The sequence below is a fragment of the Vulpes vulpes genome, chromosome 10 (genome assembly GCF_048418805.1).
Source record: "Vulpes vulpes isolate BD-2025 chromosome 10, VulVul3, whole genome shotgun sequence".
Lineage (NCBI taxonomy): Eukaryota > Metazoa > Chordata > Mammalia > Carnivora > Canidae > Vulpes > Vulpes vulpes.
Genome location: NC_132789.1, coordinates 92,535,264 through 92,550,125, shown reverse-complemented (window position 1 = coordinate 92,550,125; position 14,862 = coordinate 92,535,264). Strand labels below are relative to the sequence as shown.

At 31.9% G+C, this 14,862-nt stretch overlaps 1 long non-coding RNA gene across 2 annotated transcripts in view; it reads left to right on the top strand.

Annotated features, from left to right (window-relative positions):
- LOC112926911 (uncharacterized) overlaps positions 1-7,035 on the top strand; it is a 33,326-nt gene extending 26,291 nt beyond the window's left edge. The window contains exons 1-4 of one of the 2 annotated variants that reach the window (XR_003236433.2): positions 2,150-2,500; positions 3,647-3,714; positions 5,981-6,096; positions 6,764-7,035. This is a non-coding gene — a long non-coding RNA (uncharacterized lncRNA). Of the gene's footprint in view, positions 1-2,149; positions 2,501-3,646; positions 3,715-5,980; positions 6,097-6,763 lie in introns of those variants that run through there. The other variant, XR_011995060.1, reaches the window with a different exon arrangement.
- Positions 7,036-14,862: the final 7,827 nt, after the last annotated feature.

Sequence of the window (14,862 nt, the reverse complement as noted above, 5' to 3'; positions counted from 1 at the left end):
TCTTAGTTTAAACCGAAATATCCTCTTTTTTTCCACTCAGTATTGTCTTTGTAATAATGTTTTATTTATTTTTTTGGAAAAGTTTGAAATTGAGTAATTTTAGTTAGTGTTTATATCTTCATCATTTTCCTGTGAATACAAGTCACTTTATCCACTGAACAGCAATATTAATTTTTTTCAGTGGATAGACATTTTGAATTATTTCATTGCTAATTATAACAAATCCAGCTGTTCCTTTTTGCATTTAAACAGGACTGAATGTTCTGTCCTTCAAATTCCAGAGGATACAAAGCTTCCCTTTACCAGGATTCTAGTTCCAAAGACTTACAGTTGGTTGCAAGTAATAGTTTCATTCTGTTTTGGGAAATCTGAACTGAATTGGGATATCTAAAATCTATGTTTCAGTTCCAACTATGCCATTAATATGTTAACACGAATCCCATGAGTACCCATTATATGTCAGTATGCTAGTATAAGCAAAGTATACAAAGGTCTAATAACAAAAATAATAATGATAGCTTACATTCATATAGTAAATTATAGAGAACTACAAGTTTTTGCCTTGAAGAAGATCTAAATGAGTTGTACAGATAAGAATGCAAGAAAAAGTAATGAATGATACAGGCAAACTGTATAAAAATTTCCATGATAAACCTTGGGTTCCTTAAGAGTTAAAAGCATTGGGAAATTAATAATGATAAATATTTATGAAAGGCTCCATGAAAGGTAACTTGCAAATGACTTGAACTTTGTCTTATCATGTTTAAACAGAGAACTGAAGGGTAAGGAAGGTGTTCTATGTAAGGAAAATGGTATAAAGAAATTGTGTGTGTGTGTGTGTGTGTGTGTGTGTGTGTGTGTAGAGAGAGAGATAGAGAGAGGAGAGAGACTCTAAATGAAAGGAAAATGTGTTGACATTAGGAAGAAGTAAAACTAAGAAATGTGGAAGCAATATCATAGAGTTATTAAAGAGCATCAACTTTGAATCTGATTGATAGGGACTTTTTTGGATATTTGTTTTTTAATTTTTAAAATTGAAAAATAATTGCCATATAATGTTGTTTAAGGTGTACATGTTGATCTGATGTATATATATATATATATATATATATATATATACATATATATATACATATATATGATAACCACTGTAGCATTAACTAATACCTCTTCCCATCACATAATTACTTCTTTCTTATATAGGGTTAAATTCTTACCTTACTCTTACTATATTACTGACCAGCTATAGGATAAGTTATTTACCCTGTAAAACTCAGTTTCCGTATTATTAAAGTAGAAATATTAGAATACTTGCCACATTCTGGCTGATAAATGAGACAATCATCATCAAGTAGTTAGCTCAGTGTCTGCCCTCAATAAATACCACCTAAAACTTAAATGAAGCCAAGCAAAGAAAAAATGCATTTAGTATGGTTGGAAATGTGCTTTTCCTAAAGCCTGCAAATCAGGAAACAATATTTGAGGTAATTTAGTCTGATAGAACATTGAATAAAGGTAGAGAGAATTTAGAATTTGAGGGACTATCAAATTGATTTTTTTTTAGGAATTGAGGCTTGAAAAAGTAGAGTACAACACTAGTGGCATTAAAATTTTAAACAACAGGACAGGAGAAAGAGATTTCAAAGAAAATTTGCAAGAAGCTATGTGAGTAAAAGAGTCTAGGAGATAATTAAAAATAATAGTTTGAGCTTGAATGGGAGAACAGAGCTGAGCTTACAGATATGAGCATCATCAGGTATAGAAGTTAAAGTCATAAAATCAAATGAGGTCTCTGAATAAGAAAGTGTAAGGACTTGAGAGAGATCATTCAATCTGCCTAATGGTTAATGGGTCCCTTTCTGTATCAGGCTCTCAAGAAATATGTACCAGAGCATTATTGATTATGATTATTTCCATCCACGACTTTCTCCATTTCATCCACTTCTGGATATCCGTCCCTCGCACCATCTTCAGTTTCACATTTGTTGAGTTGACATAGTTTCTCTTAGGCAGAGATGAAAGCTATCAACTTTTTCTTTTTTTCATTTTTCTCATTTCATCACTTTAGTGTCTTTCAGAGTAAAAAGTAGTATTTGTCAAACCAAAGACAGAGTTAGGCAGTTTGCTTTCAATTCTAAAAGTATTTTTACATTATCAGACACATATTGATATTCTATGACTTAGTCCTTTTATGAATATGTAAATGTCGGTTATATGTTTATTTGTTTCCATTGACTTAAATTTTCTTCTTTTGTTAAATAGTCTTGCATACATTCCTCTTATAATCGGAAACCTGGAGGGAAAAATCACATGCATACCTTTTTTTTCCCTTAATGTGAAATGAAATACTTTGGGCTTTGGCAATGGTTAAAAGGAGAATTTCTTGGTATAGCAATATCTAATAAATGGAGCTTTTCTCTTCATCTTCATGCTTTGAGTCTGCGGTTGTGTTTGAAGAATAAGACCACTGGATTTCTAGGCTTCAATCTCTATTTTTGAGGTTAGTAGACCCTTCAAAAATACATTTCTTCCCACATTTTTATCGTTTGTCTTTTCTATTCTGCATAATCAAACTTGTTCCATGTTATTTTATTCCTTTGGCTCAGAGGGTATTGGTAACAGAAGTAGAAATCAGTGAGAGAATCTGCTTTTTCACCTTGTCCTTGGTGGGTCTTCTGGAAGTATATACTTGGTGGTATATTTATTAATGTTTATGTACTAACAAGGAGGAGGAAGTAGACAAAGCTGACTAGCAGATGGTGTGCTTCAAAGGCTGTGTGGTTGTTAAGCCAATGTAATGGCTGTTACTTAGGCAGTGGGCCAGATGCAAAGTCTGCATGGTCATTTTTATTACCAAAGTGATGAGTATCACAGCCTGGCTGATTCATAGTTGACTTGCAAACCTGTACCATGCACAGCCTATATTATGGGGCACCCCAAGTGGTATGCAACAGATGCAAATGTGGAGTCATTACAGAAATGAACCTTCACTCTTATTAACTCACACAAGGTGTTTATGAGGGTCATCACGCCTTTCATTTGGCACCTATGTGAGGTCTGACTCTTTCAGGGATGGTGCTAGTTCATTTTCAGCAGCAATTTTTACTCTATTTACTGACTGGTCTTTTGAAAACCTCCTAAATAAATGTGAAAAATACACAGTTTCTTAAAGATTTAGTAAATAACAAATGAGAACAGAATCATTTCCATCTGCATAACAGAAAGGGTACCCATGGTATATAAACACTCTCATTACTCAGGGCAACTTTTATGGTATTATTTACCTAATTTAGTAGTCAGTACATACATATGGATGCAAACCCATTAAAGTTACATTTAGAAATAGTAAATTTTTTCTATTTTGGAGGCAAATACAGTTTGGTTCGACCTATGCCTACTTCAGATAGGGATAAAGTAATAATTAATTTTAAGTGGAAATACATAAGGCTAGAGGCTTTTAGATAGATCATAATTAGATAAAGTAAATTGATTAATCAGAATAAATAATCAGCAGGTGACTATATGCTCATAACTGTTAGAGATTAATTTCTAAACTTCAAAAGGCTGATGGCATTTTCAAAAATCAAAAGAAAACTAGACTTTTGAGCAAATCCATTTTAAAGGCATATCTTTCCTTTTGATTTAGATATTCTTAAGAAATGCAAAACATTGGAAAGGCATGAAAAAAATGAGGAGTTGTAAGCACAGTAAAAAGTAAGTAAACATCCATTTAGATTCTTCTAAAAATGTTGAGGGAACTTTGGAGTTACCAATATAATTTAAAATATTGCTTTTACAAATTTTATATTCAGGCATTAGCTTTGATATTTATGCATGAGAAAATGATAAACAACTTTCATTAGTTTTACAATTTCACCAGGAAAAAAGGAGTATTTTTATTACAGTGTTCTTTCCTGTAAATAATAAATTCTTACTTATAAGATGGAGTGCCATAGTTTCTATCTATAAGAGAAAGAAATGTGTGAGTGTCATAGTCTTTTTGTAAACAGTGATTTTTCTAGCTCCATCAAATGTTATTTCAAATCCCTTACAAAGTTGTATTCTAACCATTTCTGTATTAACCATTCTGTATTTATTTAACATTTATTTAACATGTATTTCTAGCATTTCATAGTGTACCATATCAACAATAAATCATTTACTTTTAGTGCTGAGTTATGGAGGTGAAAGATGAGGGGATGAAGACAGTAATGATAGAATTTATCAGAGTTACATATGATATCTCAGTTGAGTCAGTCATTATTAGCTGGTGCTTTAAGATGTAAGTATAAAAGCATAAAATTCATAAAATAGTTTCAAAATATTCAGCATTGAACATTTCAAATAGTTGCACTTTTTTTGTAGACTTTAAGATTGTTCCCGTTTCATTAAGTTAAAAATATTTTTGCCAATTTCAACACTTGTTAATTATGAATCCGTGGAAAAATATACAGAGATAGCCTGTTTTTCTGTTAAAAGAAATTAAGGTAGATGTGGTTCACTTCTACAAAGCTGTCCTTTTATGGAAACACATTTTTTAGTATATAACATCACTAAATAATGTGCCTGGACTCTATTATTCTGGTAGCATATAGAAATTATTTTTATTGCATCTTTCTGCTTTGGAATAGTTTTGTCTGTTTACAACAAAGGGCATTAGAAAACAATAACAATACTACATGGACTCTGTTATTTAATAAAGGAAGTGCTGGTTACTATATTCCTTGAGTACTCGGACCATAGTTACAACTCTGTAAGAATGCAGAGGAGAAGCATTTCTTTTTTCTGTGCTACCAATGATTCTTCTGACAACTTTACTATTTCCATGCATGTGTGTAGACAGATGGGAATCTTGAAACAACATTTATAGGCTCACAAGTACATAGGATTTTTATGGCTTGCATATTATGCATTAACTTGATATTGATTTCATTTTACGTTTTGAACGTTGATTTTAATTTTTCTCTGCTTTATATACTATTTATTTTAATCTTGGATTACAGTTAGGATTTTAAATATGAGGTTTAGAATGAATAAATCCATATAGATACACTCGTCTATCCATCGTAAGGAATAAAAATGCAGCTTGATCTACTTCTTTTTTTTTAATTAATTAATTTATTTATTCATGAGAGACACACAGAGAGAGGCAGAGACACAGGCAGAGGGAGAAGCAGGCTCCATGCAAGGAGCCAGATGTGGGACTCGATCCTGGGTCTCCAGGATAATGCCCTGGGCCAAAGGCGACACTAAACCACTGAGCCACCCAGGGATCCCCTGATCTACTTCTTATAGAGTCATTATAATAACCAGCTAATAGACTAATACTTTCAGGCATGGCCTTGAATATGAGTTATGACAACTTAGATAACTGAAATGTTTTGGCTAAGAAATTATCTTTACACACTTAAGTTCTTTCTTGAGATAAATAATAAGTATCCAATTTTATAAAATGTATTCAACATATGAAAATAGTATCACTTAGTGTTTATAATATATTTAGCATCAGTATTAAGATTGTAGATTCTGGGGGCTGTATCCAGAGATTTAAATTGTTCTGTGTCACTTACTGGCTATGACACCTGGAGCAAGGCATTAACACTGCTGTGTCTGAATACATTATTGTTAAAGTGAGGACAATAATAGAATTTCTCTCTTAGAGTCATTTGGAAGATTAAAGCATTGAATATATGCAGTACCGAGAACACTATTTGGCTCATAGAAATAGCTGTATAAGTTAGCAATTATTTCCATCCTATTCCTGTTCACAGCCATAGAGCTTTTCAGAAACACAATTCTTTTAATGCGTTCTTTTTTCTTTTTCTTTTGAAAGTCTCAGATTATCCTTCTGATGAGGGGATGAAATTAAATTTCAGTGATACACCTTTCAAGAAGTTCAGAAAATCTTGCCACTTGGTTCAGTAAGTTGTTTTCAAAATTGTTTGAATCCTTTTTTTTTTTTTTTTTTTTCCTTTTCTAGGTTTGGAAAACTTCAATGGAGCATTGCTTATGTTAGAGAAAAGAGAAAATCTTAAACAAGTGCGATAAAGAAATGACAGGAAAGATTTCCAGATGGGAAGAATATGCACTTGCTCTGTGAGTTCTGGCATTACTTTGATTTCAGTACTTGCCTTTATCTTTTGCTTTCAAACTGAAGAAATGTTTTATACTTAATAATTCTATTGATGTATCTTTATTTTTGCCCAAGGTAGTACTCAGAGTACAGCAAAGATGTGTTTCCCAGTTTTCACTGAGTATTAAGAGTTCATACTTTTTATGGCATGTGGTGAAATACATTAGACATATTGAACTTTTCTAAAAGCATATTATCTCTCCTATCCATCTGCTTTTACTACTCTTCTAATTTTCTTTCTTCCAAATGTTGTGTTCCATTTTTCTTCATATTTAGTATCACACAAATAAAGATGTTGTTCATCCCCTCACATAGCTCCCCTCTATAATATTGTGAGTATATACATTACGTAGTCTTCTCAGAGAGTCATTACTGTACTGAAGAATCAATCCAGTAAGCATTCTTACCCTTTGTAAAAAAGAAATCACGAAATCATGATGAGATCAAGTTAAGACATTGTATTTGAAAGAGGCTAAAGCCACAGCGAACAATAGGAAGCATGTGCTAAGAATGTCCAGGAGGCGTTCTTTTCCTCACACTGTTCCTTTCAGAAGAGCACCGCTATTTGTAGTCCTCTAGATGTAATGTCCTGAAAGTTCTCTATCTCTCATCTGACTACTTGTTCTTCAGGTATTATCTCAATCCTGGCCTTGTCTAAGAAGACAGTCCTGGAAAAAAAAAAAAAAAAAAAAGAAGACAGTCCTGTGTTTTCCCTGGCCCAAAGTTCCATGAGAACAGTCTCTCCTTTCATCATTGTACATACAACTTCTATTGAACTAATTGTAATATAATGGTTACTGTTGAACTGGCTGAATTCATGAATTAAAGATAAGTAAAATTAAATGTAGATCTTCTTCCTTTTCTGATCAAAGGCAATAAATCTTATGGACAGTGTGGAAAAATTATTTGTTTGTTTTGTTTTGTTTTCACTTTTGACATAGGAGTCACTCTTCAGTTATTGGAGCAACATGTAATGATAAGTAAAATCAGGAAACTCATTTCTATGTATCAAGTTTTAATATAATTTTGTAAAATTCAAATGGAAAATGCACTGGCTTCAATTGAAGAAAGCCTGTGGCACTCACTACCAGTATAGTTACCTACTAACAGTTTTGCCTGATTTAATTTAAAACTGAGTAATAATTAAAAGTTATGTATGGAGGCCACAATATTTAGTGTAATCTCTTCTATTAAATGTTCCACAAACTGTTCAGAGAAAATATCTGAACCAAAGTAGCAAATACATTTGAGAAACGTTGCACACATTATCTTGTCTTAGTCACAATTCACATTAGCTTATTAAAACCTCTGAGAAGTCTTACAATAAAGAGATATGTAACTTAAAAAATGTATTTACTAAATGTATTTGACAATATTAACATCACAGGGGCTACATCAAGAGAAACACTTTTGAGAACATATAATGAACATTTTTATGTACATCCTGAGGAAGCAAAATAAAGACAGGGTTCTTGGAGAAACATAGTGCTCTTTTGCAAGTTGAATTCCTCGTAATAGAAAATATTAAAATTTAGCTTTTAACACAAAAATTACCCATAGGAGTAGTTGCCCTAGAGTTAGGCATCCATGAAAGTAAATATAAAAGCAGGTCTGAAAGTATGAGATCAATAAAAGGGGAAATGGGAAGGATGACTCTAACAGTGGTTGCTTTCAAGGAAGTAATCATTAAATAAAGTGAAATATACCTACAGAGGGAGAAAAATCAGGTGTTAGGAGTGGAATCAGCTTGAACTGAAAGACGTCTATACCCTTTCATTTAAGTGAAAATAATAAAGAGGAGGTATTTTGTAACTGTTCCTGATTGTCTTCCTCACGTATCTTTCCAACCAACAGATGCAGATTCATTTCCTTAACCTTAATATCTTGAATGATAGGAAGTTTCAGAGTCATATTAAATCACTACAAATAAGAAATATTTTCACAAAGTTTGAGTCTAAGCATCGGCTATTTTTGAGAACAGATTGATGACCTTTGTTCGTCATGTCTGCCAGATGGAAGTCATAAGTATTGAATTCTCTCATTTAGTGTATATTTTAGGAAAATGTGATCTCTTAAGTAGTACTGAAGTCTTGCAATCTCAGGATGTGGTCATCTAAAATTATTTATTTTCTTTATTACATTCTGTATCACCTACTAAACCTCTCTAAAGCACAAATGGGAGCATATTTCAGCAAAGATATTTTCCCCAAAACTAAAGGAATTTCTATAGATATTAATACCAGTTATTGGGAAAGTATTGGTAAATTTTAATATTTATAAAGAACAATAACAATGTAACAAATAGAATAGAATTGGAAAACAATACAAAGGTCTTTAGTTGATTATTATGGGATTCTGTTATTAAAAACAAAATACACAAGCAAAGAAAAAACTTCTACTTTTTTTTTCTAGCAGCTTTTAAGGAGCAGGAGCAGAATCAAGATGCCTGAATATTCTGGAAGCTATGGCCAGAATCTATTGTCACTTACTAATGGTTTATCAAAAATGGATAGATTAGGAATTCCTTTATTCATTTATTCAGAAACTATTTATTAAGTACCTATATAATGATCATCAGGTTAAGCACTGAGAATATAATAGTCAACCTGGCAGATATGATTCCAGAACTCAAGAATCTTGCCCTCTGATGGAGAGCATAGAAAAGAAGGTAGGAAGATAAATTTTGTAGAATATATTTAATGATAAATTTTATGAAATAGCTTCTATTGGAGGAGGTTATGAGTCAGAGAAGCATTTTCAGAGAAACTGACATCTAATTTACAAACCAAAATATAAGTAGGTGCTAGAAAGATCAGGGTGAGAAGAGAAGATAGATTAAAACAGAGAAGAGAAAATTATATTTAAAGCCCTGAAGGTAAGGGAAATTACAGAGTGTAATAGATGGGGGCACTCAAGACTGAAAACAGGAGCAGAGTACTGAGTAAATGTAGTGTTCCAGTAGAAACATGAGTTGTGATACTATGGGAAAGGTAGAAAAAACAGAAGAATAGGTGGGTTTGAAACACATTTAATCATACTAATAATAGAAGAAAATCTAACCATTATTGAGCACTGCCTGTTAGACAGTAAATGCTTTTATGTAAACGCTTTTAGTAAATGCTTTTCATGCATTATGGCATTTATTCCTCCTCAATGTCTATGAATTAGATTTTTTTATTAAGACATTTTTTTAAAGAAGAGCTTAAGATTCACAGCAAATTTGAGGGGAAGATACAAAGATTACTTCCTGTTCTCACATGCAAAACCATTCCCAGTATCAACATTCCCCACCATAGTGGTATATTTACCATAATTGATGAGCCTGCATTGTTTCATCATTATCACCCAAAGTCCAAAATTTACATCAACGTTCATTCTTAGCTTTGTACATTCCATGGGTTTGGATAAATGTATGTCATGTATCTACCACTATAGTATCATACAGAGTATTTTCACTGCCCTAAATATCTTCTGTGTTCCTCGTATTTAATTTTTAAATTATAAAATTTTCTTTTCTTTTCCAATGGGAGGTTCTTCAGTTAGCTGCTAAATCTTTTTGAAACATACTGCATTAGCTAGTCTGGGTCTTTTGCTTCTCCAGTGAAACTTTAAAATGTTTGTCAATATCCACATAACTCGCAGGGGTTTTGATTGGGTTGCATTGAATCTATAGATTAAATAGGGAAGGTCTGACATTTTGACAATATTGAGTCTTGCTCTCCATGACTGTAGAATATCTCTCTATTTACTCAATTCTTCTTTGGTTGAGGTAGATATTTTTAAGTGAGAAATTTTATTTTAAAATTATGTCTTAAAGAAATTTGAAAATAAAGAATCTAAGGCTCAAAGAAACTCAAGGTCACACAACATTAAGAACAAGAATAAGAATCCTTATTAAGAAATAAGGATTTAGATCCAGGCTGTCTGATTCTAAAGTCCATTTACTTCACTATATTAGGAGAGAAGAAATTAATTTGACATAGGTTATGGAGAAAGAGAAGGATTAAAGTCGTGTTAGTTTTCTTGTTTGTTTACCTTGGTGGATAATGCCATTCATGAGATAGGGAATATGGGAAGAAGATTAGGCTGGGAAAAAATTAAGGATAGCTATTCCCTGTACGAAATATTCTTAGTATATACAAGTAAAGATATTTTATCTATACAATATAGATAGAAGAATATAAGTATACATTTTCATTTGATGGTTGAAGTATACATCTGCAGTTCAGAAAAGAGAACATAGTTGTAAATGTAGATTTGGGAATTACTAGTATAAATAGCAAAAGAAAGCCAGAATTTATTTCCATTGGTGAGTCTAGAAAACTAGCATTATATAAAAACAGTGATGAGGTCAAAATATGCCTTGATTGATGATGGCTACAAGGAAATGATATATGTGGCACCTCCAGATGTTCTCACTAAGGTCTGTCATTAAAAGGATGATTTGCAAAACATGAGAGAAGTCCATTTATACATTCATTAATTCATTTAATCATTCACTTATCTGTGACACACATAAGTACTGTAATAACCTAACTGAAATGCACAATTATTCAGAAATCCTATAATAGAAAATCATATGGTGCAAAAATATATTTCCATTTTTCTTTGTTTTCAGAACAAAGAGTATAATTCTTTTCTGAGGCTATATCCTGTATAATCATCATTTGGGGAGCAGAGGGACTCCGTGAATCCATGTACATTAACACAAAGGCTAGTACAATTCAAAAGGAAACTAAGACTGTTTCATGTTATAGAAGACCAATTGATGAGGTATTCACAAGCAAAGAGCACTTCCCAAAACAGGGATAGTTCTCAAGGTTACACGTGAACTCTTAAAAATGTTACACACTCATAAATATCATGCCAGTGGTAGACTCTCAGAAAATATTTGAACTTCTATTATGACAGAGGGAACTAATATGCTACCATTTTTTTTAGACTTGCAGAATTTTTTTTAGTAGCTATTATCATTTAGTAACTTTTAATTTTTTGTGTGTCTGTAAATAAAACAATAATTTATACCCTAAATGACAAAGATAATTATTGAATAATTCAACCAACTTTCCTAGTATAGTTTGAACGAAAATTTTTCTCCACTGACAGTTTATTTTTTTTCACGAATTCAAACTTTATATTACTGAATTACAGAAGAATACGAATATGTTATTTGACTACTTTTATCCATCACCAATATCAGTGTAACCATTTTCTTGTTGATATGGATAGAGGCTTTGCTCCCATTACATGCATTGCTAATTACATACATAATACTATTATTCACACACACATATCACATGCTCTGTGTGGGGTTAACAAACCAAACTGGGATTCCTACAGATTTCATATTTGTGCTTTCAAATTGTCTAAGAGCCAAATATATTTGATTACTGAAATCTACCCAGGATATTTCCTTGGATTCAAAAATCTCCAAACTGTTTCACAACAATCTGAAATCATTACAGTTAGTATAAATACATTATTCTGTTTGCTTTGGTAACAGTGTTAGGGAAGAGCTCTTATTCAACAGTCCTTCCATGTGGAAGGTTATTTATTAAAATAAAATTCCTGGCCCCTCTCAACCTTCTCAATCTTTCATCTATTAACTAACTGGTGAAGCTTAAGAGAGGAATTGGTTATGAGTAGCTAAAATCTCTTTGTCTTTTTGCATCTTAGTAGTATGCATAGGAGTATCTTTCTGTACTGCTTCTCTATGCTTTATGGTTTATTTAAAAAAAGAGAGAGAGAGTGCAGAAAATAGACTTCTTGAGTGCAGAGTCCCAAGAAGAAAAAGATAGGAAGGGGTTGACTTACCCATGACTAATCAGTCTAGTGATGGAGTACAATCAGAATTAGGAAATTTATTTTGTCTCAATATTCAAGCCACAATCTCAGATTTCTGCTTCACCAGCAATAAAGATTAGATTTTGTTCTGAATACAAGTTCTTTCATTCCTCAATTGGTTCAGAACTTGAGTAGAAAAGTGAAGCTTCTTAAAATTTTAGAAGTGTAAAAAAAATAAATTCAATGAGAATATATGAAGATTTATGATATATTCATCACCGTCTTAGATGCTGTGGAGAGAAAATAAAGTATATAATATTCCCTGACCCCAAGACCTTATTATTGGGTGAAATAAAAGCAAGTATGTGTGAAGCAAAAAGAAGATTGAAGGGTTATGAATGTAATAAGAATGCAGGGAAAATTGAGGCAGTTGGAGCTGAAGCAATTTTATATAGTTTTATAGAGGTGACAGAAAAAGGTAGCATAGACAGAGGGCAGAAATTATGGATCACAGCTAATGATCAGAGAACACTGTAGTTGATTATTCTGGAGACACGGACAACCCCTGCCTGATTGCAATGGAATGAAGCTTTAATTCCTGGTCAAAGATGGTTTCAAAATAAAGAGCTATGTTTATCAGGAACACGAAGTGAAAGCACAGTTTATATCTATTTTGTAATCTCCTCTTGGCTCTGAATTTGATACACTGCTATGATATGATTGATCATGTTTCCACATTATTTACTTGCATTTTTACTGCATGTGGCTTGACAGTAAATATTCAGTCTTCACAACACCTTTGCAAAGAGACGTTTACCTAGGGCTCTTTTCTAGAATCAGACTACACTGAAAACCCATGATGAAAAAGTACAATGTGCCAAAAAGTTTATTATTTGTACATCACTACCAATAGACTTAGTGATATGTATCTCCCTGTAATGGAAATATATGCTAGCATTGAAGCAAGGGAACCCTTCGAGATTCTTGTGATACTGTTATCTTCAAACTGGAACAAATTCATTCTAATTTGTATACCTTATTATTTGTCGCATAGCCTCATTGGTTCTCCACTGAACTACAATACTTCTATTTAAGTAAATTTTAATTTTGAACACTTCAGGCAAAAGCACGTATATGATGAAGTGTTATCACAAATGACAAGATGGTGATAAATATGAAGTTAAAGCAGTTTTCTAATTTTGTAGACTGTTTTCTATTATGCTTACTTGGCTCATGGTACTGTAAGCTCACAGAACAAGTGGCAGCCTAGTTAATCACAAGCATCATGGGGTAATTTGTTATGACAGGGCACCATGTGTGCTCATTAAATGCAGTGATTCTTTCATTCCCTTAATCTTACTTACTTCCTTTTATGATTCTTGTCTACCAAATCCTAGGACTATACAACAATGGAAAGCAAGAATTAATAGCCATGCCTAACATTATATAAAAGCATCTAGAGATTTTTTTTTCTGATTAAACATTTAGCACACAAATAATTTCACTAAATGACACTGAAATTATCTACATTTATAAATTATGAATTGACACACTATACATTTAATTATCCACAGTGTAATGATCATGAAGCTATTAAACAGATTATATATTACTATAATTTTTTCTAAAACTGAATACTGTTACATTAAATATGGAAGATTCACTAAATCATACAGGGCCATTCTTCACAGTATTTAGACAAAAACTTAACTATAGGGTATAACATGTAAGATATGAATTATTTTATATTTTGTATCTATTGCTTTTGAAAAAACTCATAATTTACTTTTGGGTTTTGTTCTGTCTTAATTATTTAATCTAGTAGTTTAATAGCTCTTTTTGGACCATTGGGGATTACAATTACACTGTGCATTTCTTAAAACAATTCAGTGTAATTGTGAATATGCATACGGTTAGTTTCAGGCAAGCTTGGCTATGAATCCTGCTTGTATTACTTGATTATTCAACCTTTGGTAACATAATCTCTGTGAAGGCCAATCTTCCTCAATATGAGTATTAAAAGAGGCAATTCTCTCAAAGCCATAGCATCCAGTAGGGACATTATAAGAAATAATCACTCATCCAAACACTATGCAGTTTGGATATTTATAAATCAATAATTACTGTATAGGTAAATGACAGAAAAGTTTTAGAGAATAGTGTTTTAGTAACAGAAAGTCAGGGAAAGTTTAAGATAAACAAGTATCAGAATATATTTTTGTCTCAAGGAAAAGAGATCCCAAATTAGGTACATCAGTTCTGGGACATCAAGAAAAAGGTAATAAAAATACAAATAACCATTTCTGGGATACATGGTAAGATCCTTAAGTTTTAGAAGCTGTGACATTAAAACTAATTAAGATGTTATAAGAATTATCTCAACATATTTGATAATTTAAGTAGATAAAAGAAAAAATAATACTAAGGTGACTCATAAAAACAGCAAGTTTTAATAGTCTCATTATTAAAATATTAACTCAGTAACCAACATCTTGTTATCATGAGAACGTACTGCCCATTTTTTTGTTCAGTGGGAGTTCTAACAAAAATTTCAAAAATAAACAATTTCAATTAAAAATTCATCAAACAGCAGTGAAAAATATTCCTTAATGTAATTTATGAGTTCTAACAAAAATTTCAAAAATAAATAATTTTAATTAAAAAATCATCAAACAGCAGTGAAAAATATTCCCTAATGGATATAGCAGGCTTTTCTATGACAATGAAATCTGACAGTACCTATGTAAGCACAGAAAATTACAGATTATTCTTGGTGGTAAACACATATGTAAATAGCTTAAACAATATATCAGAAAACTGAATCCTTAAATACATACAATCTTAAAACATCTTTTAATGACCAATTTTATTTTATCCAACTAATGTGAGATGGTTTATTATTAGGAAATCAGTCACTAGTATCCAACATATTAACTGATTAAAGA